Source organism: Lissotriton helveticus, unplaced genomic scaffold (assembly GCF_964261635.1).
Source record: "Lissotriton helveticus unplaced genomic scaffold, aLisHel1.1 SCAFFOLD_404, whole genome shotgun sequence".
In the NCBI taxonomy this organism is placed as follows: Eukaryota; Metazoa; Chordata; class Amphibia; order Caudata; family Salamandridae; genus Lissotriton; species Lissotriton helveticus.
Genome location: NW_027612035.1, coordinates 8,108 through 32,578, shown reverse-complemented (window position 1 = coordinate 32,578; position 24,471 = coordinate 8,108). Strand labels below are relative to the sequence as shown.

Below are 24,471 nucleotides of genomic sequence, written 5' to 3'. Positions count from 1 at the left end.
AAATGAAAGCAATGAGCAGGTGCAAAAGTTCAAACTTAACATTAGTAACATTCAAGGTAGTGCTTCCTGATGGGCCCCTCCAGAGTTTGCAACAATTCTATGACCCTGCTATGACCCAAACAGCAGGCTCATAGAATAGCACCATAAAGGTCCTGTAAAAAAAAAATTTCACTGCAACAAAAAGCAAATTACAGATAAGGAAGGAAGCAGGTGCCAGCCAGACTGGAACTTTCAAAATTACTGACACATTAATGAAACACAAATTAATTGATGGCAGTTGAAGAAGGGCAGGTGTGCTAGCTTTTTTCAACCACCATAATCTACAGTAATAAATAAACCTAATAGGTGCCTGTGAGGATGTACTAGAGGGTGGCATGGGTGTCCCAGAGGGTGGCAGTGGTGAAACAGAGGGTGCTGTGAACCTGTGATGATAAACCAGACGTAGAAACAACATAGTCGCGGCCGTTGCAAGCCGAAAAGTAAGTTCGCAATTGCGAACTTGTCCCAAAATCGGCGCGAACACGCGCCAACACAAAAAACGGAAAAATCCGCAAATCCGCTAGAGTTCGCGGATCTTCGCGGATTGCGAATCCGTAAATACGCAAGTTCGCGGATTGCCAATCCGCAAAATCCGCCCATGCTTAGTAGAGATTAACTACCAGTCCATCCATCACCTTTAGTTTTTCTCAATAATAATCCCTACGTTGTACAGACATGAACAGATGTTGGTCCCATCGAGACCTACGACAAAGGGACTCCTGCTTCAGCCCCCTGGTGAGGCTCATTAAGGCTGGAAACAGTTTGAGGTTACATGCATTCCAGACCCTTGGGGGCGTGGCATCAAAGTTCAGGATCCAATGGACTTTGTGGGTCAGTCATTGCTTATAAACACTCAGCAAACACAACACGCTGAATGGAATGAGGCCACAAATAGTTACAATAGAATAAGGTTAATTCAAGCATTTCCATCCCACGCTGTGTTCTTTTCTGAGTAGACGGTTTGTTGGACAATCAATGGAGCGGTGTCTTTGTGGCTGCTTCATGTAAATGTTTTGCGATGCTGAAACCTCCCCCAGGGTTTACAGTGAGCACCTTTTATTCTCCCACATTGTCTCTCTTATGTGGAAAGGTTACATTTATAACTGAAGTTTTTGTCACATTGAAAGCACGGATCATTTTCTTTCATGTTGTGGGTTCTCTCTTGTTGAATGAAACTGAATGTCCAGCAGACCCTTCCCAGGCATTTAGAACAAAGACAAGGTTTTTTCACGGTGAGTTCTCGCAGGTTGAGTGAGACCAGATTTCCGACTGAAACTTTTCCAGCATTCAGAGAGTTAAGAAGGTTTTACCCCAGTGTGAGTTATCTCATGTCGAATGAGAGTCTTTTTCAATCTGAAGCTTTTGTGGCATTCAGAGCACTGATACGGTTTGAGTCCAGTGTGGGTTCTTTCATGTACAGTAAGGTTGGATTTCTGACCAAAGCTTTTCCAGCATTCTGAGCACTGATAAGGTTTTTGCCCAGTGTGAGTTCTCTCATGGTGAGTGAGAGTCTGTTTCAATCTGAAGCTTTTCTGGCATTCAGGGCACTGATATGGTTTATGCCCAGTGTGGGTTCTTTCATGCACAGTAAGGTTGTATTTCTGACTGAAGCTTTTCTGGCATTCAGAGCACTGATACTGTTTGAGCCCAGTATGGATTCTCTGATGTTGAGTTAAACCGGATTTGTGATAGTAACCTTTTTGGCATTCAGGGCACTGATACCGTTTATGCCCAGTGTGGTTTCTTTCATGCACAGTAAGGTTGTATTTCTGACTGAAGCTTTTACAGCATTCAGAGCACTGATAAGGTTTTTGTCCAGTGTGGGTCCTTTCATGTGCAGTAAGGCTGGATTTATGACTGAAGCTTTTATAGCATTCAGTGCACTGATAAGGTTTTTGCCCAGTGTGGGTTCTTTCATGGTGAGTGAGAATTATTTTCTGACTGAAGCTTTTCTGGCATTCAGAGCACTGATAGGGTTTGAGCCCAGTATGGATTCTCTCATGTTGAGTTAAACCGGATTTGTGATAGAAACCTTTTTGGCATTCAGAGCACTGATACGGTTTCTGCCCAGTGTGGGTTCTTTCATGTGCAGTAAGGCTGGATTTATGACTGAAGCTTTTACAGCATTCAGAGCACTGATAAGGTTTTTGGCCAGTGTGGGTCCTTTCATGTACAGTAAGGCTAGATTTATGACTGAAGCTCTTAAAGCATTCAGAGCACCGATAAGGTTTTTGTCCAGTGTGGGTTCTTTCATGTGCAGTAAGTCTGGATTTATGATTGAAGCTTTTCCGGCACTCAGAGCACTGATAAGGTTTTTGGCCAGTGTGAGTTTTCTGATGTTGAATCAGACTGCCACTAAAACTGAAGCTTTTTTGGCATTCAGGGCACTGATAAGGTTTTTGCCCACTGTGGGTTCTTTCATGTGAAGTGAGATTGGATTTGCTACTGAAGCTTTTACCGCATTCAGAGCACTGATAAGGTTTATGCCCAGTGTGGGTTGTTTCATGTACCGTAAGGCTGTATTTGTGATTGAAGAGTTTCTGGCATTCAGGACACTGATAGCGTTTTCGTCCAGCACTAGTTTTCTCATGTTTAGTGAGGTGGGATTGATAACTAAAGCTGTTCTCACAGTCATTGCTCTTATTAGGGTTGTTTGTTTCTCCAAGTTGGGTTTGTTCCTGAATACAAGCCATCTTAAGACTGAATTTGATTTCTGATTGTGTACTTGTTTATGTTACAACTCAGCATTAACTTCTAAAATACATTTCAGATGCTCTTCTTAACATTTATTTAACTAATTATAGTTTTAACCTGAAGATCATTTTCCTACCTTTAAAGGCACCGATCTAACTTGTCTTATTAACTTTCACTGAGGAGCCCCTTGTATTGATTAAGAGGCCTCTCATGGATTCATTTTCTCCAAGTTATGCCCGGGTGAATTCTCTCAAGTTTAATGAGTCTCATTTAGTGATTCCAGTTTATCACATTTGTTAGGTATGTTTGTTCATACCAGTAATGACAGATGATTAGGGCATGCCAGGGTGGTTTATGAATTATCAATAGCGTAACACTGGCCCCTTTTATACTTTCTGTGCCAGTATATGCTTTTTTGTTCAGTGGTTAAGACAGGTATATGAGCGACTTTGGAGTTACAGGACCCTTTGAAACTACTCGGATCAACCCAAGAGACAGAGCTGGTGGGGGAAAATCTTCCTATATTGGAAATGATAATCCAGCATCTTTGCTGTAACGACATCTGAGAAAGAGTATTTACAATGACTTTCTTTTAAACCATCTTTTCTTTCCTCTCATCTTCAGGAGACAGAGACAAAAGCTTGCGCTTGTAAACCAAGGATATTAGTCTTTTTGACGGTTCTGTCACATCACAACACGTCTACGGATGCTGGTTTGTTGGGGAGGGTTTGTGTCTCCAAAGCATTTCTCATAAACCATCAAACAGATTTACAACACTGACTTTTCTCAAGTGCACTGCGTGGGAATCAATTGAGGCCAATGTTCTCTTCAATCTCAGTTCCTAACACTTGATAAACATTTATGGCCATTTTACTATAGGGATTTGACAACTTTCACATTCACCATTTTCTTCCGCACCAACATCCTCACCATTCCTGGCACATAGAATGTGTTTCTTCTCAAGAGCTCGAGAATGTTTTAACTTTCCTTGAAATAATCCTTTTCGCGTGTTTCACTAAATTTAAACCTTCTTTTTTTTGTTCATGCTTCAGTCACCTGTAGAAATGGAGTCAAAAATTTTCAATGAACACAAAGAAAAAATATTTGTGACCTTATACTTTGCAAAAAGAAAGTATGGACAAAAACAAGCTAGGAAATCAGTTGAGTATAATTTCTGATAGTGGTGAAACAGCTCGGGGACACTGTAGATCGGGAGCTTCGGATCACTGGAACTCAAGGATGTGAGAGTAAACGTATTTTAATATTAAAGATAGAAACACAAGTTGCACATATATTGTGACTCAGATTCTCACAAGCAGCCAACACTATCAATTTTCAATTTCTGTGGCAAAGGCTGGCATCACAATTAGATATTTGTAATACTTTTAATGAATTATCAGATGTTATTTACTCCCCTGCCCACCTAGACTGTTATGAGCTATAGAAATCCTTACCTGACAGTTATATTATATTTTGTTCCTCCAAGGGTGGCAGCCACGCTGCAATGCCTGGTCATCCCAGAATACCTTGAAAGGAAGTAAAGAAATAGTTTTGCGTCAGACAACTATCACACTTCATCACATTTTACAAATAACCGTCCTGAACTTACAAACAAAAGAATCTCTTGTTCTCTGGAGGCCATTGTGAAGCAAATATGGGTATGAATAAATACTTTTTTGGTTCAAGAGCCATGATCCCTTGCTGTAAAAGGTCTCTGTGAATATGGAGTGCACCCACAGACTCAGAGAACAAACCCTAACAGCCGTCCACTTCTTCATAACCCCCATCTTTCCATTTGCAGACCATGAAACTTGCAAATCAAAACAATCGGGTTTGCATCGGTATGTTAATGTCCTTGTACATAATTCTGCCCACCGTTCATAAATCAGTCAACCAGACAGTCAATGGAAGCAACAAAGCATCAACGTGTTGATGCTATTTATCTATAACTTATCTGAAGGGATGATGCGGAGGGTCAGTATAAATAAATCCTTCACGAGACAAAGCTTGAAACCTTGAAATGTTTAGACCTCCATTGAAGACAACGGAGCAGCAGCAGCAGCAGCCTATACAACCTGATATAGGCCCGCTGCTCTCAAAATTTCAATGTCCTTATACACAGCCACTGCCTCTTCCTTGCTCTTTCCACTGCCTCTCCTAAATATATGGATTGGGCAGGAGAAGGCAGAAGATAGAGCCTGCAGCAGGGCACACAGGAGCCTCCCCCCTTCCTCCTCCAGTAGCTCGCAGTGTCACTGGCGTCTCAGAGGGCAGAGGGGGGGTTCTGCTCATCTCCTGCATCTGTTTCGGCTCACCTGAATGATGAAAAGCAGTTTAGCCGAGCCCATGGGGAACCAGGGGCTGACTTCAGCCTCCTTTACCACCTATTGCTGTGAATGTTCAACAATTAACCACTGTGGTCTTGCATGCGGGTGTTAACTGTTCAACATTCACACTTACAGCAGTCGGAGTACCGGAGGTGTTTCAAGCCCCTCGGTCTCCGGGACACTGTTATTTTTATTAATTAACACATTCTGCCCTCATGGGGCAAACAGTTTAATGACCTTATAGTCAGCCGTAGCAGTCAATACTGCACATTAAAGGACCGCTCACTTGATAAAGGCCCTTGCCTTTGGAGCTACAACAAGCTACAAAGCTATATTAAAGGTTTCAAATAATTACTGAAGGCATAAACATGGGTACTCAGTCAGAGAAATAATTATCATAATATTTGCAGGAGGATCACATAAAGGTAACCCCTAAAGTATATCAAAAAAGCTCGGCGGAACCAACCCCTTCAGTTCCGCGGTCATCCCATCGCTTGGTATCAGGACCTTTCTGCTATCACTCTCCAGAAGAGGAAGGCATTCAAGTGGCTACGGACTTTCTGCGTAAACAACAGGTTCCCTACTCCTGGGGACACACATTTCGTTTGATCTTCAAATGGAATGGAGCCCTACAACAGCTGCGTTCACTCAAGGATACCTGCACACTACTGGGCATTGAGATGGTAGAGGACGCATCGCCAGTGGGGTCCTCCCAGGGACCCTCCCGGGGAGGCTGGCAAACGGTGGGCCGAAGACGATCCTCAGACCTACGCTTCAAGCCTGAACCCCACGTCATCTCACAGGAGAGAGCTACGGCCATTTTGGAAGTGGCCAAAGAGACATCGTCCTCTGATTGATTTCTCCTATCGGGGGGGGGGGGAGTATCACAGCACTGTTGCACACTGAGCGGGGGGGACGGGCGGGGGACCACGAAGGCCGCCAGTGGACATCACCCCAATAGGTATTGTTACCACAGACCTGTGTCGGACTGACAGGACTGGGACATTGTATCCACACATTTGGGCCTTTGGGGTCCGGGTGGAGGGAGGAGGGAGGCTGGTTATTGGGTCTGGGGGTTTGTTGGGGTTGGGGATGGAGGGGGGGGACGGGAGTTTTTTTGGGGGTGGGGGGGCGGGGAGGGGAGCCGGTGTGTCACAGGGGATTCCATATTCTGGGCTTGTCATCTTTTACCCTCGTTTCAGGGCGCGTCACTGTCATCCTCATACAAAACCTCTCCTTTACCTGATTTGTAATGGCTAATTCTGCTTTGAAAGTGTTGACCCTTAACATGAAGGGCTTGAACAATCCCATAAAGCGGAGGGCAGTGATCTCATATCTAGAAAACTCCGAGGCGGGGATTTGTCTACTTCAGGAGACCCACCTGCTTACGAAAGATTGGTATAGGATGCGCTCCCGCGTTTTTCCACAGCAGTTTTTCTCCTCACTCCCATCGAAGAGGGCGGGGATGGCCATTCTGGTTTCTAGGCACTTCAGAGGGCGAATAGGGGATAAAGTGGGGGAAATTAAGGGCAGATTCCTTGCCTACACCTTTTACATAGGCGATCAACACCTCACCATTGGCTCCTTTTACGCCCCTAACACAGGTCAGGAGCCCTTCATGAAGGGTGCCATTTCAGAGGCGCTTCATTCACCCGACCCCCTCTTGCTCCTTGGGGGGGGGACCTCAACCTAGTATTGGACACTCATATGGACAGATCCGGCACAGGTATTGGGACACGGGCGCCCTCTCCAGTGCAGGTAGGGCTTGGTTACATGAGCGGGGCTGGGTGGATTTGTGGAGGGCTAAGCACCCTACTGCGTCCCAATTCACTTTCTACTCCCATGTGCATCACACTTACGCCAGGCTCGACTACTTCCTAGGATCCTCCGACCTGGCCGCTTCTCTCGCTGACGTCAGCATTGTCCCTGCCGCCCTCTCCGATCATGATGCCGTTGAGCTACTGCTCGAGCTTCCTAGCCCTAGTTGTCCCCCGGGGGCGTGGAGACTACGCAAAACTCTGCTCCAACGCCCAGAGGTAACTAAACAAATCCGTTCGTGTATCACGGATTACTTAACCATTAACGACACGCCGGAGACGCCAATCACGGCTCTGTGGGGAGCGCTGAAATCAGTGGTCCGTGGCGACCTCATTGCCATAGCGGCAGCAGAGGCTAAGGCTTGTAAAGCGAAGCGAGAGGACCTCTCTGCCCAGGTCTCTGAACTCGAGAGAGTTCACAGTCGCACCGGGGCTCCACGGGTGTGGAAGCAATTGAAAGCCGCCAGGGCCCAATTAGCCAGCCTAGATACCGACAGAGCTGAATTTGCGGCTCTCAGAGTGCGCCACTCGTACTACGTCGGGGGGAATAAAACTGGCCGACTTCTGGCTAGCACGCTGAAAGCCAAGTCACAACACTCAATGATTTCCGGCCTTTGAGACCACAATGGAGTGGCGGTCGTGGGGGAGACAAAGATCGCGGAAACGTTCAGAGACTTCTACGCCTCACTATACCACGCTGATAATGTCCAGAGCGGGGATATCGACAGCTATTTGGAGACAGCGGAGATTACCGCACTCTCCCCGGGAAGGGTGGACGCCCTGGAGGCCCCCATCCGCCTGGAGGAGGTACTGGCGGCTAGCTCCCGCCTCCGCCCTCTTAAATCTCCGGGGCCTGACGGCTTTTCGGACGGTTTTTATAAGATCTTCAGCTCCCTACTCGCTCCTATCCTGACCCAGCTCTTCAATTCCTTTACTGGCCCGGGTTCCATCCCCCCCGATATGCTGGCGGCCGAAATTGTGGTGCTGCCTAAGCCCGGCAAAGATCCCACACACTGCTCGGCATTTCGCCCCATTTCTCTTCTCAATTTAGACCTGAAGCTTTTCACTGGAATATTGGCCACGTGCCTCGGGTCGTGTCTGCCTGGGATTCTGGAACCCGACCAATCAGGCTTTGTCCCGAGCCGTCAATTTAGCGATAACACCAAGCGGATTCTACATAACAAGGCCCAGTTCCAGCAATCGGATTCGGCTCTTGTCGCCATCGATGCTGAAAAAGCGTTTGACCACGTCGATTGGACCTTTTACCAGCGGGTATTAGCCCGATTTCGACTCGGGGGTCACTTCCAATCTTGGATTGCGAGTTGTTACCATCGTCCCTCCGCACGTGTCCGCTTAGGCGGCTACTATTCTAGTCCCTTTGAAATACAAAGAGGCACAAGGCAAGGGTGCCCACTCTCACCCCTTTTATTTGCCCTTTACTTCGAGCCGCTGGCGCAAATAATTCGCAATAACCCCAGCATTCGCGGCATCACCTATCATATGGCAGAGGTCTGCAGACGACAACACAACTCCCTTACTTGTGCATCATGCTCACCTCCTCCACGGAATCAACGGTTTCCCTCAATTACGATACCCTCTCCTCCCGCATTCGGGCTGACCTCGTGCGGTGGTCAAAACAACCGCTCTCTCTGCTGGGCCGTGTCGCGGCAGTGAAAACGTCTGCCCTGCCCTGGATTTTGTATATCTTCCAGACCATTCCGGTAACTCCTCTAGCTGGGGCTATCGCACATCTCCAGGCTGCCTTTCACCATTTCATCTGGGGGGGTAAGCGCCCGCGCCTGCACAAATAACTGGCGTATCGCGGTGTAGACGAGGGCGGTCTCGGAATCCCCAATCTCCAGCAGTACTTTCAAGCCTCCCAAATCCGTTATCTGGTGGAGTGGTATAGGCCGGAATCTGAAAAAAGATGGTTATTTCAAGATTGGGCGATGGCCCAGACGTCCCTTTGGAAAATCCCGTTCCTCCGCCGCCAAGACCGACCGAAATACCTCCAGAAGTTTCACATCACTCCCACTATCTTACGCGTGTGGGACGTGGTTGCAGTTAAGAGAATACTGACAATTTTTCCCTCCCCGCTCACCCCCCTCCTGGACAACCCCGAATTCCCACCGGGCACTGACCCCCGCGCCTTTTTGCAATGGCGAGGCACGAGCTGCAGATCGGCGGGCCATCTCTTCGACCCGCAGGGCTTTCTTCCTCTCTCTGAACTGTCAAAGGGTTATGATGTTGTCTCTCCCCACTTGTTCTAGTACTTTCAACTCAGGCACTGGCTCACGCACCCAGATTATGCTCCCTTGGTGAGCAGGCATATGACAAGTTTTGAGTGGTGGCTGGTGACAAGAGAAACGGACACACATCTTATATCGGACCTTTAAAAGATGCTCACTCCCCCAAACAACTCGGGTCGAGCGGCGGGACAGCGACGCTGGGAGACGGAATTAGGGAGGACATTGTCGGCTCGGGAATGGAGCTCCATATACTTTAGGGCCTCTCACACTACACATAACACAGCGGGTGGGAAGTGGCGGTGAAACTAGCCCTTTACTGGCACCTTACTCCTGTTAGACTCAACAAGGGGAATCCGGCTAGTAGTGCGCTCTGCTGGAAAGGCTGTGGGGAACAGGGCACCATGACCCATCTCCTCTGGGACTGTCGGGAAGTCAAAGACTACTGGACTGCAGTTTTAACTGACATAGATAAAACTTTCGATACCAAAATCCCAAGTTTCCCTGCCTATGCTATCTTAGGCCTCCCCAACGCGCTCACCTTCCCCTTGAAATCGGTCCGAGGGCGCCAGATGGGAATTGCGATGCAGGCAGCAACACAACACATTCTGTCACTCTGGGGATCCTCTACCAAGGCCACCCACACGGGATGGCTGCATAAACTCTGGTTTATGCTAGGCATGGAGCGCATTCAAGCTACACTCACGCAAACCACAGACACGTTTCGGAAAGTGTGGCTGCCATTGCTGTCCCTCCTCTCCACTGAATTCAATGAGATCACGTGTCCCAGATATCTCTGCTTACTGCGCCTCACAGAAATCCCTGAAGATCCTCCATGACCTCCTGATGGGACAAACTATACCCCTTACGGGTGGCTTCACGTTTGTTTTTCTACTTTGGTGGCACACCGGCTGGGGAGGGGGGGGATGGGGGTGGTGGGAGTTTGAGGGTTTTGCTCTCGAAGTTGTGCGTCTCTGCTATACTTGGCAAATATGACCTCTGCAGCTTATTCATAACCTGGCGCATGTACCTTGCTTGCGACTCGATTTGTGGAGAAGCCTTATATGTCTGTCTCGGATGCTTCCTTTACAAGATGCCTTTCTACTGCGATGCATTGCCTGTCATTGTTTTTGAAACCAATAAAACAAATTTAAAACTAAAGTATATCAAAAGCCAAAATCAGAAATAACTCTCGATGTAAAGTCAATAGACAGAGCACCACAACAAATGTGTGCTTAGAAATAAGAAAACGTTTTTCTATAATATTAAAATAGCAACTGCTTAGATAAAAATCAAGGAAAAGTTCTTAAGTACAAAATCAGTTAGAGGACTGACATGTAATCTGCCTTTAGGAAAAGTGTCAAATAAAACAATTCAAACAAATATCCCAAAACAGTACATTTTACAAGTTTTTAGACAGAGAGAACACATTATTGACATGGTTCATGATGAGGTAAAAAAGACAGCAATCAATGATTGTTCATGAAAACATGGCACAACAAAATGTAATTTAATAAACCATACCTACAAAATGAATAATGAATTGTGACTCTTCCCCTAAAAGCCACATGTCATTTTACAAGGTTATTCCCTAACATAATAACTGGATCTTAATGACTCACAGTTTAAGTTTCTGGCCATTCATCATTGACCCAATTTGTACGGGAACATTTGCTGACAGCCTATTAGTTGTTTATTATAAATGCCTACAACTTGGACACCTTTCCCAAGAGGGGTGGGTTGTGAGCTGCCGTCAGTCTGATTGTGGAACGGGAGGCACATTTATTGATTAAAAGAGATGCCGGATTCTCATTTACTTCTTCCACAAAAGGGCCACTCTGGGTGACCTCCAGGACTGCACCAAGCATGCAATCCTTCTCCCGCCTCAGGCACCGTCATTGTGTCTGATTCACTCAGTAGAAACTCTTAGTGTAGATGCAAGTTGTGGAAATTTCTTATTAATCACTGAAGGATTTTTTTGAAATCCTGAATTTGTTGAGAATTTGACATGCTATTCTGTATTGGGCTGTGGGACCATCGGTTCCGAAGGCATACTCCGATTTGACTGCCTTTGATTCTGCATGCTCGGTACAGAGGCCAGTTGGGCTGGGACCATTGGCTGTGACATCCCATTCTGTGCCATCTGAATCATGTTCCCGTCTACCAGTTTGCCACAAGCATGGCAAGGAGCGTGTCTTATGCTATGCCATCTGGACTTGCCTCACCTCCTTTGCAGCCCTTGGACAGGCCCCACCTCCTCTGCGGCCCCTGGAAAGATCTCACCTCCTCTGCACCCCCTGGTAATATCTCACCTCCTCTGCACCCCCAGGACATTCCTTACCTCTTCTGCACCCCACTGGACAGGCCTCACCTCCAATGCACCGCCAGCTCAGGACAGGCCTAACCTCCTTTGCACCCCCAGCTCAGGGACAGGCCTCATCTCCCCTGCATCCCGCAGGACAGACCTCACCTCCTCTGAACGCGCAGGGCAGACCTCACCTCTTCTGCCCCCCCTTGACATGCTTCACCTTCTCTGCACCCCTTGGACAGGCCTTAACTCATATGTACCACCTGGAAAGATCTCACCTCCTCTGCATACCCTGGACACGACTCACCTCCTCTGCAACCCCAGTCCAGGACAGGTCTCACTTCCTCTGCACCCCCTAGACAGACCTCTCACCCCCTGGATAAGCCGTATCTCCTCTTCAACCCCCTGGACACACATAAACTCCCCTGTACTGTCATGGACAGGACTCACCTCCTCTGCACCCCCATGTACAGGACAGGCCTCACCTCATCTGCAAATCCCTGGACAGGGCAAGCCTCACCTCTGCTCTCCCCTGGACAGGCCTCACCTATTCTTCACCCTGTAGACAGGGAGGCCTCATCTCCTCTGCAATCTCATGGGCAGGTAACACATCGTCTGCACCCCCAAGACAGGCCTCACCTCCTCTGCACTCACCGGGACCGGACAGGCTTCACCTCCTTTGTGCGTCGCCACATAACAGGTTTTATCTCCTCTGTACCGACCTGGACAGCCTCACCTCTTCTGCACTCTTTAGACAGGGAGGCCTTCTTTCCTCTGCATCCCTGTGGGCAGGCCACATATCGTCTGAAACCCCAAACACAGGTCAGGCCTCGCCTCCTCTGCACACCTCAAGACAGGCCTCACTTCCTCTGCACCCCAGCACAGGACACAGGCCTCACCTACTTTGCACCCCTGGACAGACCTCTCTTCCTCTGCACCCCTGGACTGGCCTCACCTCCTCTGCAACCCCTGGACAGGCGTCACCTCCACGGCACCCTTTGGACAGGCCACACTACCTTAGCACCTCTCCCGTATAAGTTTCACCTCCTATACACCCACTCTAAACAGGCCACACATCATCTACATTCCCGAGAAGGAGCAGGCCTCTCCTCTTCTGCACCCCCAGGACTGGACAAGCCTTGCAAGCTCTGCACCCCCTGGAAAGTCTCACTTAATCTGACCCCCAGCCCAGGACCTCTGCAACACCAGGACAGGTCTCACCTCCTCTGCACTTCCCCCTGTTTGACAGGCCTCACCTCCACTGCTCCAGCTGGACAGGCCTCACCTCCTCTGCACCACCTGGACAGGCCTCACTCACCTCCTCTGAGCCCCCTGGACAGGCCTCACTTCCTCTGCATCCCCCCCGAAATGTCTCGCCTCCTCTGCACCTCCGTCCAAACAGGCCTCACCTCCTCTACATCCCATGGACAGTCCTCACCTCCTCTGCACCCGCTGGACAGGCCTCACCTTCTTTGTGCCTTCACCTCCTCTAACCTTCCCCCAACAGGACAGGGCTTACCTTCTCTGCAAGTGGCAGGTCTCACCTCCTCTGCCTCTCCCCCCTCTCCGCAGGTCTCCCCTTCTCTGTACCACCTGGACAGGTCTCACCTCGGCTGCACCCCCCTGGACAGTACAGACCTTACCTCCTCTTCCCTCTGGACATGCCTTCTCTGCACCCCCTCGACAGGTTCCGCCTCTCCTGCATCCCCTGCACAGGCCTCCCCTACTCGGCACCCCTGGAAAGGCCTCGCCTCCTCTGCAGCCCCCTGGACAGGCCTCACCTCCTCTGCACTCCTGGACAGGCCTCACCTCATTTGCATTCCCTGGACCGGTCTCACCTCCTCTGCGCCCTTGGACAAGCCTCACCTCCTCTGCACCCCTGGAGAGGCCTCACGTCATCTGCACCCATGGACAGGCCTCACTTCTTCAGCACCAACTGGACAGGCCTTACCACCTATTCCCTCTGGACACACCTCACCTTCTTTGCACCCCTGGACAGGCCTCACCTTCTCTGCACCCCTGGACAGGCCTCACCTCCTCTGCAACCGCTGGACAGGCCTCTCCTCCTCTGCTCCCCTGGACAGGCCTCACCTCCCATGCACCCCTGGACAGGCATCACCTCCTCTGCACCCCTGGACAGATCTCGCCTCCTCTGTACCCCCTGGACAGGCCTCTCCTCCTCTGCTCCCCTGGACAGGCCTCTCCTCCTCTGCACCCCTGGACAGGCCTCACACAATATTCTCATGTTCTTGGTGTGCCCTTACATAAGCTTGTTTGATGGTTCACCACATGCCTCACAGTGCGCATTGCAGACCACGCAGGAGGCTCAAACCCATTCACAATGAGTGCATGCAAGAAAAGCCACATGCTCTCCATGCAGGGACTGCAGCCCTGCACACAACAACGCCCGAGGTTGTAAACCCACATTAAGCGGCGGCTGAATCTAAAGCAGTCTGTTTATTTCTAGACTTCCGCCTAGGTTAGGGGTGACTTCAAAATATTCACCTCTCTCATTGCCTGGTATTTTTCAAAGTTCACTTTTGTGTATTCGTTATATGCTTTTTAGCATGTAAAGGAAAATTTGTTTTTATCAAAGGGTTGTGGGTAGAGTATCTAACTCCACTACGTAGCAGAGTCGGATTTATTTACATGAATTCTGTGTTTTAATGAAATGCGTAGTTCATTGCCCACGGTTATAAAGAACTACATAACCACAGTTGTGTGACTTGGAAGCCTATTTTTTCTCAATACAGCTTTTGTTTGTGCTTACGTTACAGTGCTCACGTTATCATCCGCACTAGAAGAGATGGGAGCCTCGGGTGTCTGGTCACAGAAGCTCATTTACATACAAAGGGGATGACAGCCTGTTCGCAACACACAACACAACTTGTTTCTGTAAAATGCTAGTATACAGCACAGGGTAAAGTGACTCAGGTAACAGTGTGACTGTTGTATGACATGAGTGGGCAGTGTTAGTTGTTGAGACCGGAATGTCTGCAGGGTGCATCTTTAGCTCTTTCAACTGTTTGAGAGAGGGCGGCAGTCTCACATTCTGGGGACACAGCTGCAAACAGCTCCCCTCATGGTTTTTACTTTTTGCATCTAGTAGGTGCATATTCCACCTAAGACTGTAACCTTTCCAGCTTGATGGTCTGCTTCCTGGAATCAGCTTGCTTTCCTGTTCCTATACTTTGGTCAGCAAAGGTAAATGTGCCTTTCACTAAAGTGTCCTTAGCTCGCTTTTGGTAACGTGGCTTGATCAATAAGGCCACGCTCGAAGGTAAAGCAAACAGTGGAAGTCACAAATTTCAATACAATGTAGTAAAAGGAGACAACGAAATTCAACATTCAAACCAAGTTCAGATAAAAAGGAATATTTAATAATTACTCAGGAGTAAAATCAAAACCAGGTGAGTGATTTAAGGATTATTAATTAGCAAAAACAACTGTCCCAAAGGAAATAAAGGACACAGTTAGTTCTGTCTTCAAAACCACAAAAAAGGAAAATTAAGAAAAAAAAGTATACCCAAGGACTCAATGATGGAGCCACGTACAAAATAGTAGTTGTCCTCATTAGCCATGCTCAAGGTGGCACCAGTAAGTCCAGTTTCTGGTAATGATTAACACTGGAATTTAATATAAGGTTTTGGGCTCAATCAGTCCCAGAAGCTGACGAGATGCACAGAAGTGGCTTGAAGTTCAAAATGAACACAAAGTAGAGTTGGGTCATCAAGTTGAACCTCATTTTACGGGCATCAAAATGCGAGAAACTTCAGGCAGTTACAACAGCTGCGAAGTCTTCAGAGCTCCGAGTTATGGAGCTGGTTCAAGGTTGATGATCCCAGCGAAAGCACGGAACATGGTGTGAGAACAAGCAGCGTACTGGAGCTCACGCTGACGGTTCAAACATGAAACTTGCAATCGTCAAGTTACATCACAGCAGGTTCAAAGGTCAATCAACGATTCAAACCCATATCTCAGTTATCCACTTGTAAAGGTAGAATACCAATAAAGGAAGAACAAGGTGCAGGGATCTCAGATTTTGGGCTCTCTGTGCTTACATTGTAGCCGTACAGCGAGGGTAAAAACTGTTCATCGTATAAAAATGTACATGAAGAATAACAGCCCCTCAGAACCAGTTAACAGCAGATGAGATTTCAGCAACAATGTGCCGGTGAACACAACAACAGGTAAAAGGAAGAAGAGAAGGGTAAATATCAAATCAAATCATGATAACATGGTTAACAAAATGGAGAAAGTACCTGATCCTACTACTACAGTATCAAATAGCTGCTACAAGAGTCCCTCAGGAGACGGAGTGATGAAGGAAGTACAGGAAAATTACTGCAAGATATTCGTTGCCGCTCTTCAGCCAAACAAGTGCATTGGACGAGTGCTCTGGTGCTCAAGCAGGGTCATCCAATTCGCTCTAATAACCACCCAAGTGCTGCGTCCACTTATGCATTACCACAAAAATGAAACATTCAGGTCGAGATGGACGCCTCGAGGGCTACTCACAAAGGTACCTTACATCTGTGAGTAATCTATACATGCAAGGATGCCCTTAGAGTAACTTTGCTACTTTTAGCTATTTGCTATTGCGAGTATAAAGTTACTCAAAAGGGTGGACTTGCACATCTGCGCACGCTTAAACAGAGGTGGAGTAAAATTTACAAATGTAACTTACTGCATCCGAAGTGGAGCAATAGAAAGGGCAGTACCACACATGGCCTACCACTGGTAATGCAACACCCTGCCCTAGAAAATAATAGAGGGAGAGACTTAAAAATCGAACCCATTAGAAAATAAAGATAAAATAATGTATTTCGTCTTTTAAAACTACATATACCTTCAAAAGAATGTTATAAAATGACATATACTTTAAAATTCATTAGTTTTTGATAACATATGTTAATCTTTTAATTTTTACCAAGTTGGGATTTTTAAACAGATCTTTAAAAAACTTTTTTTACATTTAAAATCAATTAAATATCTAATTAAAATACAAGTAGCATTTCTTACGTTGTTCTATATTTAAAGTATAAAAAATTTGCATTTGTATTTAACATAACAATATTACATTTTTTACAAGTGTAATGAACAATTGAAATATTCTTTATATTTTTTACACAGGGAAAACTCCACCCAAGTTGAAAATATAGAAGATTATAATTGTTTTAAGGTTCAATTAAAGGTGTCCCACCTAAATTAACATTTATATTATGTATTAATAATTTTTAAATGTGATGTAGGGCATTCATTATAAGAAATGTAATTATAAGTTTCTAAAAATTAATGTTTTATTAGTGTTTCAATCAAACAGATGTTATTAAAACATTATAAAATAATGAATTTTGTAAACTTTTTAGATATTTTTTGCCATTGAATAACATTTATTTAGATTTTTAACTAGTTTGAAATATTTAATTTAACATGATTTCCTATGGGGTTTTAATTAATGTCCGTAGCTCCATTATTTTTATTTTTTATTTTTATTTTTATAAACCTTTATTTGTACAAAAAGGATATACAAGTCTGGGCCTACAACCAAATTGGCCGGCCACAATACAAGGAGCAGTCAAAAGATCTAAAGCGAACATTACAAAATCAATCATTAAGGAGCATAAGCAATACAATCCTAGAAGGGGGGAAGACAGAAGATCTAGACGGCCAGTAAACAGGAGCATAGAAGGTTAATTTTATAATATGGGGATAAGGAGTATGACAGGCTCAGTGACAACATAGAAGAATCTGGATTCCCCAAACAAACCATTGGCAACAAAAAGGGGTATAGGGCCGCAATGCAGGAGGGGCAGCACTGTATACATAGGTATAAAAACAGGTGCGGTAAATACAAATCAATATGCAATTACTATCAACTTTGCATGCCCACCACCCAGTAGCACATCGGAACCAGGACAAAGGGGTCGGATAAGCGGCGACACCAAGACTAACCCGTCATACTGACCTTGGGTGAAAAGGAAGGGGAGGAGAGGGGGGGGGGAGGATGAGACAGGAGAGAGGAAAGAAAAGAGGGAAAGGAAAACACAGACTAAAAGAAGAAGAACGCCACGCCGAAACAGGCGTCCTGTGGCGAGAAACACAGGAGAGAGCAGGAGTATCAGCAACGAGGAGGGTATGGAAGTCGCGATGGAAAACAGCAGAACTATAAGAAGAAGATCAGCGACGCTACAGACTCCACCCCAAACATACCATGGAAGGCAAGGACAGACGCGGCACTCCAATAAAGAGATACAAAAGGGCCATAGAACTGAGGAAAATAAAACATCAAATAAGACCCAACCCACCCACCCCACCCTGCACCCCTGCAGAAGGCTACGGCCTACCCTCCAAACAGCGTGCCTGTCACCCTAAACCAGAACCCGAAATGCAGTAGAGAGAAGAGAGAAGAAGAATAACAAGACAAAAAGAGGACATGAAGCAAAGGAAATAAATGGGAGGGAGGAGCCAGAGGGCAGAAACAAATACGGTCGGCCACAGCCCTCCGCCCAACCATACAATCATATTACGAGTGAACCAGAACGACACGATCTCTAGCGCCATAAAACTTACAGGGGGGGTCTCCCACCGCGCTATGAATATAAGCAACTGCGCCACGAATTCGTACACCAATAATCCACCGGGAGTCGTGTATCTCACCCCAATCCTTTCCTAACCACAAATCCCACCCGCCACATGACAATGTGAAGTGAGCAACATGATGCGAGGCAAGCACACAATTGAAAGAAATTACGATAAAGACGTAGACCAGGGAGGTCAATCAGTCTGCAAGTGAGCAAAAGTTCAAATAGGTAGTTCAAATGTCTCAGCAATAGCAACACGGGCAGTAAAGGACCGGAGTTCAGTCTCGCCGTTCGGAGATGTGGGGGTTTCCCTGCAAAACAGAAATACGAGCTCGTCCATGCAGAAACAGGCAGCAGTCCACCATTTTTCTCAGGCACCCGGGGAGGATCGGGCCCCTGCACGATATCCAAGTCCCGAAACTCCAAACATCGAAGAGCAGGAGGTGCAAAAGCCACTGGCCTACAAACCGGTCGATGAACAGCGGTAACAACCCTCGTAGCAACCGAGGGGGGCGAGGCAATGGGATCACTGGGACAAGAGGGGAGCATGAAGAAGCGTCCACTCAAGATGGCGGCGGATCGCGGCGAGTTTACAGGGGCACCGGGGGCCAAGGACGCGTGCAAGGATCTCAAGGCATCAAGGACATCTCCAATCGTAGGCTCACGCACACATGTCCATGCCCCCGTGCAGTACGGCAACCTAAGTCCGCCGTCACGAGGTGATCCACATCCCAGATCGTTGGCAGCCATTTTGTGAATTCAGCCTCTTCACCACCCTCCGCGACTTTCGGGACAGTTCAGAAATGCAGGACTTTACAGATCTCCGGGGGGTCCCAGCAATGGCGGCCTTGGTGCAAAAAGGAGAACCGCCCAGTGCGGGGGTCCGCCTATATTATCGCTGGCGCTCCTCACGAGTAGAGTCCGAGCGCGAGGGTCCAGGGTCGCCGGACGGAGCAGCGGCGGGGGGACCCCTTCACATGATCAGTCCCCGGAGCATCGTGCCCCGCACCAGCCTCACGGCCACCAAGGCAGGCCCGGATCAGGGTCACCGGGATGTTCGCACAACGGCTCTCACCAGTGGTTCACTCTTTCGGCCGGGGCCGACAGTCACAGCAACACCAGGCCGGATCACATAGGCGAGGCCCCGGTCCCAGCTCCACGGAGGCCCCGGTCCATTCGGGGGGCACAACTTCGGAACCGCAGCACGTCGGAGCTTCCGGGTCAAACGGTGAGTAAGAGCGAAATGTTGCGTTCCTAATTCTTCTGCAATGTGTCGTCTCTGGACAGGATATGCAGCAGGATATACGAGTCAGGCCGGAGGGCTGACGGAGCCGAGCTAAAAGGCGACCATTACGCTCGCGAGCTTGGCTCCTCCCTCCGTAGCTCCATTATTATTTATGGGAGTGTGTTGCAGTTCCAGTGGATGGCCGTTTGTGCTGTTGCCCTTACTCCGGCTCTGAGCTGGAGTACATTTAGAATTGTTTTAGGTACATTATGGCTGTAGTGGCTTTAGAGCTGTGGTTTATAAATAGCAATGGGTTTACTCCTTTGTGGGTGAATACTTGTGATTCCCTAAATTCCTCCTTACTCCTTCCTTAGCCCCTCCCCTTTATTCATAAGTAGTTCACATTTTACACCCACTCCCCTCTGTCCCTCTCACATTTACTACACACAAGTATACATGTGCAGAAACTAAGCAGTCGAGGCAGACAAATCCACAAAGAAAAAGATGGGAGAGGCAGAACGACTGCACGTAGTTTGTGAATCGCATTTTCTTGTATTTTAGTCATCCTATAGTAGTTTATGAATAGACCTGATTATCTGTGAGACTCTCTTGGGTGTATCTGATGTGATTGTAAAGCTTGTGAAACTGTCCTCAGCAGATGGGAAGCAGGTTCCATTTGTAGCAAAAACAACATGGAAAGAGGCCCCTACAGTGGATCTTTGTAATACGAGGCTGTGTCCTTTTGGAACAGAAGTCATTAGGACTATTTGGGATGGGGCCAAGAGTGGCATGCATATGGCTGACCTTGTCTGTAGTTACACAAAGACTAGAGAATGATGTGGCGGGATGTTGCTGAGATTAACTACCAGTCCATCCATCACCTTTAGTTTTTCTCAATGATCAGCCCTAAGTGGCACAGAACAGATGTTGGTCCCATAGAAACCTACGACAAAGGGACTCCTGCTGCAGCTCCCTGGTGAGGCTCATTAAATCTGGAAACAGTTTGAGGTTACATGCATTCCTGAATCTAGCAGCGTGGCCTCAAAGTTCAGGATCGAATGGCCTTTGTGGGTCAGTCATTGCTTATAAACACTCAGGGAGCAAAACACACTGAATGGAATGAGGCCACAAATAGTTACTAAGGAATTAAGTTATTACAAGCATTTCCATCCCTCATTGTGTGCTTTTCTTTTCGGTTTGTTGGGCAATCAATGGAGCGGTGACTTTGTGGCTGCTTCATCTGAAGGTTTTGTGATTCTGAAACCTCCCCCCAGGGTTTACAGTGAGCACCTTTTATTCTCCCACATTGTATCTCTTATGTAGAAAGTTTACATTTACAACTGAAGTTTTTGTCACATTGAGGGCACTGACAATTTTCTTTCTCGCTGTGGATTTTCATGTTGAATCAAATTAAATCTCCAGCAGACCCTTCCCTTGCATTTAGAACAATTACAAGGTTTTTTCCCGGTAAGTTCTTGCAGGTTGAGTGAGACCAGATTTCTGGCTGAAACTTTTCCAGCATTCAGAGAGCTAAGAAGGTTAGTGCCCAGTGTGAGTTCTCTCATGTCTAGTGAGATTTATTTTCTGACTGAAGCTTTTCTGGCATTCAGAACACTGATACAGTTAATACCCAGTGTGAGTTCTCTCATGTCGAGAGAGCTCAGATTTCTGAATAAAGCTTTTCCAGCATACAGAGCACTGATAAGGTTTTAGTCCAGTGTGAGTATTCTCATGTCGAGAGAGCTCAGATTTATGACTAAAACCCTTCCAGCATTCAGAGCACTGATAAGGTTTTTCCCCAGTGTGGGTTCTCTCGTGATGAATTAAAATGGATTTCAGACTAAATTGTTTATGGCATTCTTTGCATTGATATGGGTTTTGCCCAGTGTGGGTTCTTTCATGTACAGTGAGGTTGGATTTCTGACTGAAGCTTTTCCAGCATTCAGAGCACTGATACGTTTTTTGCCTAGTGTGGGTTTTTTCATGATAAATTAAACTGGATTTCAGACCGAATCGTTTATGGCATTCTATGCATTGATAAGGTTTTTGCCCAGTGTGAGTGCTCTCATGGTTAGTGAGAGTTATTTTCTGACTGAAGCTTTTCTGGCATTCAGAGCGGCGATACAGTTTGAGCCCAGTATGGACTCTCTCATGTACAGTTAAACTGAATTTCTGATGGAACCTTTTTGGGCATTCAGAACACTGATACGGTTTCTGCCCAGTGTGGGTTCTTTCATGCACAGTAAGGTTGTATTTCCGACTGAAGCCTTTACAGCATTCAGAGCACTGATACGTTTTTTGTCCAGTATGAGTTCCCTGATGTTGAATCAGACTTCACCAATAACTGAAGCTTTTTTGGCACGTGCAGCACTGAAATGGTTTTTGACCAGTGTGGGTTTTCGCATGTTGCATGAGAGAAGATTTGTGACTGAAGCTTTTCTGGCATTCAGGGCACTGGTAGGGTTTTTGTCCAGTGTGATTTCTCTTGTGTTTAGTGAGGTGGGATTGAAAACTAAAGCTGCTTTCACATTCTTTGCTCGTATTCAAGTTGTTTGTTTCTCTAATTTGGGTCTGTTCCTGGATATATGCCATCTTAAGACTAAATCTGATTCCAGAGTCTGTACTTGTTTATGTTACACACAACATTAACTTATAAAATGCACTGCAGATGATCTTCATAACATTTGTATTTAACTAATTATAGTTTTTACCTGGAGAACATGTTCCTACCTTTAAAGACACCTATCTAACTTCCCTTATAAACTTTCACTGAGGAGCCCCTTGTGTTTATTAAGATGCTCCTCGTGGATTCATTTTCTCCAAGTTATACCTTGTGATTTTGTGACTCCAGTTTATTACATTTGATTTAGGAGTTTTAAAAGCCCTGACGAGGTCTTTGAGGTGTAGTGCTTGTCTGTTAAGTGTATTTGTTCATACAAGTAATGACAGATGATTTGGGCATGCCAGGGTGGTTTTATGTATTATCAATCGTGCAATACTGGCCCCTTTTAAGCTTTCTGTGCCAGTACATGCCTTTTACACTTTACACTCATCGGCTAAGGCATGTACGGTTTGAAGGTCTGGGAAACTTGGAAACCACTCGGATCAACCCAAAATACAGATTTGGTGGGGAAAAATCTTCCTATATTGGAAATGATAATCCAGCGTCTTTGCTGTAACGACATCTGAGAAAGAGCATTTACAATGACTTTCTTTTAAACAACCTTTTCTCTCCTCTCGTCTCCAGGAGACAGAGACAAAAGCTTGCACTTGTAAACCGAGGATATTAGTCTTTTTGACAGTTCTGTTCCATCACAACACGTCCACGGATGCTGATCTGTTGGGGAGGGTTTGGGTCTATAAAGCTTTTCTCATAAACCATCAAACAGAATTTACAACACTGAGTATTCCCATGCGCACTGCGTGTGCATCAATTGCGCCCAATGTTCTCCTCAATCTCAGTTACTGACACTCAATAAACATTTATGGTCAGTTTACTTTAGGGATTTGACAACTTTCACAGTCACCAGTTTCTTCCGCTCCAACATCCTCACCATTCCTGGCACTTAGAATGTGCTTCTTCTCTAGAGCTCCAGAATGTTTTAACTCTACTTGAAATAATCCTTTTCATTGTGTTTCACTAAATGTAAAACTTTTTTCTGTTCATGCTTCAGTCACCTGTAGAAACGGAGTCAGAGATTGTAAATAAACACAAAGAAAAATATTTATGACTATATACTTTGCACAAAGAAAGTATTGACAAAAACAAGATAGGAAATCAGTTTGAGTTGCATTTCTGATCGTGGTGAAACAGTGTAGATCGGGAGCTTGGGATCACTGGAAATCAAGGATGGGGGAGCAAACATAGTGCATATTTAAGAAAGAAACTCAAGTTGCACATATATAGCACCACAGATTCTCAGAAGCAGCCAACACTATCAATTTACACTCTCTGTGAAACAGGCTGGCATGCTAGTGAGATATTTGTAATTCTTTTAATGAATTATTAGATGTTACTTACTCCCTTACTCACTTAAACTATTCATATATTCCTTTTTCCAGTGATCTAGGAAGGGACATTTTATTGACCAAAGGAATTGGCCTTTTTGCACTCAGTGCTTTAAATGCCACTGTAGGCTGACGCTGTGTCCAGTTAGCTCAGTGGAATTCACAATTTCAAATTGTGCGGATGATAAGGACTTACTTGGTGGCTCAGAACTCATCACGCTCCTCCGACAGGACCCATGCACTGCAACATCTGAAAAAGAGAAAAAAACAGCACAACAGTAAAGGAAACTAAAAAAGGCCAAGAAAAGAAAAACACAAAATAGAGGAAAGAGAAAAAAAGCTATCTTCCACTTTGACCACATGTTCCAGCACAGGAAACTGTGCAGCAGATGCGTGTGAACCCATAAGTTACATCTAAACACTGTGACCCCAAGGTCAGCACCAGGTGCGGCTCCACCGGTTGCACCACCCTAAAGCAAGCTTTGTGTGCATGTGTCCACACATATGTACTGTGTCTTTTGCTTGTAGTAGACAGGACAGAAAAGGGCAGGATGGGAGTGCGTAAAGAGATGGAAGACAGATCCAGAGAGAAAAGATGCCGAAAGAACGGGCAAAGGGAGGATAGTATAACGTGGTGTAGAGGAGGAGACAAATGTGCCAATAGTTAAGGATCTGCTGGGCAAAACTGACCTAAAAGGAACTGACCTTGCACTACAACCCAACATGGTAATTATAAGAAGTTTGATAACAACAAGAATAGTGCACACAGGGAGTCAAATGTTGAAGTGAAGAGACAAAAACAAAACAGAGAACAAGAAAGGGAATAGCGAAAGAAGAAACAGGGGAAAAGGAAACTTAGAGTTATTGGAATTCTTACCTGGCAGTTATTTTATTTTGTGTTCTTCCAAGGGTGGCAGCCACGCTGCACTGCCTGGTCATCCCAGAATACCTTGAAAGGAAGGAAAGAAATAGTTTTGTGTCGGCAATCACACTTCAGCCCATCTTCCAAATAACCGTCCTGAACTTACAAAACAAAAGAATCTCTTGTTCTCTGGAGGCCATTGTGAAGCAACTATGGTTAATGAATAAGTACTTTTTTGGTTCACCAAGAACCATGGTCCCTTGCTGGAAAAGGTCTCTGTGAATATAGAGTGCACCCACAGTCTCAGAGAACAAACCCTAACAACCCAGTCCACTTCATAACCACATCTTTCCATTTACAG

The 24,471-nt window shown here is 46.3% G+C and overlaps 1 long non-coding RNA gene and 1 pseudogene across 1 annotated transcript; both read right to left on the bottom strand.

Moving 5' to 3' along the window:
• Window positions 1-670: 670 nt before the first annotated feature.
• On the bottom strand, window positions 671-21,935 carry LOC144807605 (uncharacterized; annotated as a pseudogene).
• A 649-nt stretch (window positions 21,936-22,584) lies between these two features.
• LOC144807607 (uncharacterized) lies at window positions 22,585-24,199 on the bottom strand. The gene is made up of 3 exons (XR_013606356.1): window positions 24,126-24,199; window positions 23,445-23,498; window positions 22,585-22,918 (listed from the first exon to the last, which is right to left on the bottom strand). It is a non-coding gene; the product is annotated as an uncharacterized LOC144807607 (long non-coding RNA).
• Window positions 24,200-24,471: the final 272 nt, after the last annotated feature.